At 48.9% G+C, this 4,216-nt stretch overlaps 1 long non-coding RNA gene across 1 annotated transcript; it reads left to right on the top strand.

Annotated features, from left to right (window-relative positions):
• The first annotated feature begins 642 nt into the window (after window positions 1–642).
• LOC116269729 lies at window positions 643–2,387 on the top strand. Its single transcript, XR_004177451.1, has 3 exons — window positions 643–690; window positions 821–972; window positions 1,574–2,387. It is a non-coding gene; the product is annotated as an uncharacterized LOC116269729 (long non-coding RNA).
• The last annotated feature ends 1,829 nt before the right edge of the window (window positions 2,388–4,216 follow it).

The following is a 4,216-nucleotide window of genomic DNA, read 5'->3' as shown; positions in this document are numbered from 1 at the left end:
TGATTGTTTGAGTCTGAGTAATTCCAAAGCACAAAATCAAAGTGCTGTCATTGTTCCAAGTGGGGGAATACTGCTTCTGTCTAAAGGAGGGGTCCACAAGGGCTGTATTGGAAGTGGGCCTTGATGCATGGGAGGCAGGCACTCCCCATGGAGGGACAGAGAGAGCAAAAACCACGAGCTGAATGGGCCTGAGCCATGTTTGGAAACATGGCTCTATCCATATCTCTCTTGGATAGAGAATCGTGTGAAATTAGGTAGATGGTATAGCCTTGGGTGACCCTCTTGAATGTCTGCTCACAATTTCCTCCTTCCTTCCTTCTTTCCTTCCTTCCTTCTTTCCTTCCTTCCTTCCTTCCTTCCTTCCTTCCTTCCTTCCTTCCTTCCTTCATTCTGTCTTACTTTCTTGTTTGTTTAATGGAGATGGGGTCTTACTGTCTCACCCAGGCTGGAGTGCAGTGGCGCGATCACAGTTTGCTTGCTTGCAGTATTGACCCCCTGGGCTCAAGCAGTCCTCTCACCTCAGCCTGCTGAGTAATTGGGACTTCAGGTATATGCCACCATACCCAGCTAATTTTTGGTGGCTGTTGTTTTTTGTAGAGACAAGGTTTTGCCATGTTGCCTGGGCTAGTCTCGAATTCCTGGACTCAAGCAATTCACCCAGCTTGACCTCCCAAAGTGCTGGGATTACAGGTATGAGCCACCGCACCTGGCCCTGCTCACAATCTTAAAAAGCAGTAGTCTTTTATGGTTTTATCACACTCTGTAGTGGGCACAAATATTGGCTATCTCACTCATCCTATCAATGTCCCCATCCCCCTAGACTTCTGGGAGAAGATCTTGTTTATGGCACCCAGCAGGCACACTGGATGGATGGATTTGAAGGTCTGAAGACCCAGAGGTTTAACAACAGTGGAGCATTAAGAGTGGGCAGCCAGGTCATGGAATACAAGACCCAGTCAGCAACCTAAGGGAGTATGTGCCTAAGGGCCTGCACAGGCCTGTCCTTTGCTCATATTCAGCCTATATCCTCACCTGCTGTGCTGAGCCTGTGACCCGGGGGAGGCTTGTGAGTGAGTGGTCCATAAGGAGAGGATGGAGTGTGTCTGAAAGACAAGACACCCTGGGCTTGGTCACACTAACTCTAGTACCTTTCCTGTCTGCACGCTGGGCACTCAGCTTCCAAGTAGATGTGCACTTAGAAGCTGCACATCTCAAACAAACAAACAAACAGGCACATCAGCATATTAGCACATGCTAATAGGCTATTTTGACCATGCACCCAGTGCTCAAGACCCTTTTATGGCTGCCCACTGCCCTCCAAATTTAGCCCAAGCTTTTTAACCTGACATTCAAGGCCCTTCACTGTGTGAAGGCCCTTCAGCCAGCCTACACAACCTCTTCTCTCCGTCCTACCATTTTAGGTACCCTTTGTTCCAAAGGCACAGCATGTATGTACACACACACAAACAACACACACAACTTTTCCAGCAACTCATCAGGCTCTTTAGCAACTTCATACTTCTGAATATGCGGTTCCCTCTGCTTTTAACACACTTCTGTCTTTTCTCTGCAGGATCAGCTTAGGGTCTTGGTTAAGAGCTTGAGTCAAGTTCCAATTCAGACTGATCAGTTGGACCTTTGGCCCTGCTGCTCCCTAGCTGTATGGCCTTAACTCCATAATATGGATGCTGTGTACCTCTCCAACATCAGCTCACGGCGTCTCCCCTCCACCATGTTCTACTATGTTCTGCCCTGGACCTGTTTACCCTTGGCACAGCTCTGACTCCCTCTAGGCCTGCGTCACTATGTATGTTGGTATAATTTGGTACCCTTGAGGCCCACGTGCCTCTGTCAGACTCTAGTCTGTCACCATCAAGACCAGAAAGTGCTTTCTAGATGGTAGCCGAATGACTCTGAAAGTAAAGCTTCACCTTTTCTCTCTGGGGCAACTGGAAAAACCTTCCCCAAACCAGCACTGATCACAGAGAAGTGACTACATCAAGGCCAGAGGCATCTTCCAGATATTCCATCTGGGTGAGAATCTTTCATCCACATCTGGAGACCGTTAGTCTCCATTTGCACCCACACCCACACCCTGCACTGTGCCCCAGGAGGCAGACCCCTGTGGGCTGCCTCATCAGGCCTTCTTGCCAACTGGCTTCCACTTGGGTCTGGACATGATTCCTGACCCCTTTGAGTGCTGGGCTGTAAGACTTTTCCACTGTTGCCAGCCTCTGGGCGGGTGCCTCAGCGTCCTTTTGTTTGTTCTCTTACCCTGCCCACACCTCAGTACAGTAGTCCCCTCATTAAAGTCTCTTCATCTGAACCATTAGGGGTGAACTGCTTCCTGCTGGTCCCCAAATACCTGACCCTGCACCTGGAGATGATTGATCTGAATGGGCAGATAAATAAAATAATAAAAAATTATTATTTTTTTATAATTTTATAAAATTATAAAAAATAAAAAATTAGCCAAGCTTGGCAGCACATGCCTGTGGCCCCAGCTACTCACAAGGCTAAGGTGAGAGGATCATTTTCGCCTAGGAGCTCCAGGCTGCAGTGAGCTGTGATGGTACCCCTGCACTCCAGCTTGAGCAATGAGGCAAGACTCTGTCTCAAACAAACAAACAAATGAAAAAAACAGACATAAGCACATCAAGACTTGCCCCAGAACAAAGAACCCACCAGCGCAGCCCATGAACAGCCCCTCCCCATGTTCATGCTTTTGGTTAGGCATACTCAATACTAGCTTCTCTGGGAGCATGAGGGTCTGATTCTGACTTATCAAGAGCTCTTGGGGGCAGAGTCAGATGAGACAGGGGCACCTGCAGTGAGGTGACAGTGAAGTAACAGTGACTACTTTGGTGAACCAACATTACAGAACAAAACAGGCCTCAAGGCAAAACATGGTCAGACCACTGCTCAGGCAGCATGAGCAGTGCAGGTCGGTGTAAGGGAAGCCAAGGAACTTGAGCTGCTCGGGGCAGGCTCGCTGGAGGCCCTACGAGACCTGGGCAGTATCCATGGGATGCTAGAAACGATGGGATGGGACATTGGGAGGGGTGGGGAGTAGGGAAGAAATATCTCAGGAGAAAGAGTTAAGGCCTGCCAGAAGAAAGTGGGATCTCTGAGGGCAGAAGCAAGAGGCAGGGGCTTGGTCAGGCATAGCCCCTCACCCTGCCCCGTCCTGGAACAGGTCTCCAGCCTGAGGACAGGCCCCTACCATCCCCCACAAGCCATCCCCCTCCTTCCTTCAACTGGAAGTCACCCCAACCCTTTCACTTCCCTTGCTTACCGCACCTGCCCAGACCACAGCCACAGCAGGGCTCAGGTTTCAATTCTTGTTTCATCCACACCTATGTAGTCTCTTGAAAAGTTTCCATTTCTTGACAGGGGCTAGGCCTGACACTCACCTGACACCCTCAATCCTCTGCCACTGCCTGTTTACAGTTGTTTCTGCCTGGCTTCTGCCCTGTACTTTGGTCCTCTGCCCTCCTAGCAGCTGGAGCAAGCCTGCTAATAGGCTATTTTGACCATGCATCCACGGCTCAAGACCCTCTGATGGCTGTCCACTGCCCTCCAAACACATTCAAGGCCCTTCGCTGTGTGATTCCAGCCAGACTATGCAACCTCATCTCTCAGTCCTCCCATTTTAGGTGCTCTTTGTTCCTAACATACCACATATATGTACACACACACAAACACACACACACAACTTTTCCAGCAACTCATCAGGCTCTTTTTAGCAACATCATACATCTGAATATGCTGTTCCCTTACCTTTTCTCTACTTGATAAACTCATATTTGCCCTTTAAACCCCAGCTCGAAACCCCTGCTTCTGTGAAGTCTTCCTCCTTCTCCTAAGTCAGAATTAATCCCCACTCCTCTGGGTCTCTATAACTTTGTTCAGATCTTGGTGATAGCAGCAAGCATAAGAGAACCAGTCTTCTAGACTTCTATTTAGCCATGTCCTCTTCTGAATTCCCCTTCCTTTCAAGACTCTGGCCCCAGGTAGACCACTTAATAGATATATGACCTTGGGCAAGTTGCTTAACCTTCCCTGGATCTCTGGATTAATGCTGAATTAGTGCTCTATGTCCGCAGCTTTTCGGCACCTATACATGCATTGATAATCACAATTAACCCATGATTCTGTAACTATGTCCCACCAGGCTGTGAGTCCCTTGCCAGCAGGGTAACAATCCAGGTTTCCT

The sequence above is a fragment of the Papio anubis genome, chromosome 12 (assembly GCF_008728515.1).
Source record: "Papio anubis isolate 15944 chromosome 12, Panubis1.0, whole genome shotgun sequence".
Taxonomy (NCBI): Eukaryota; Metazoa; Chordata; class Mammalia; order Primates; family Cercopithecidae; genus Papio; species Papio anubis.
Note: the sequence above shows the minus strand (reverse complement) of the source record. Positions and strands in the feature narration are given on the sequence as shown.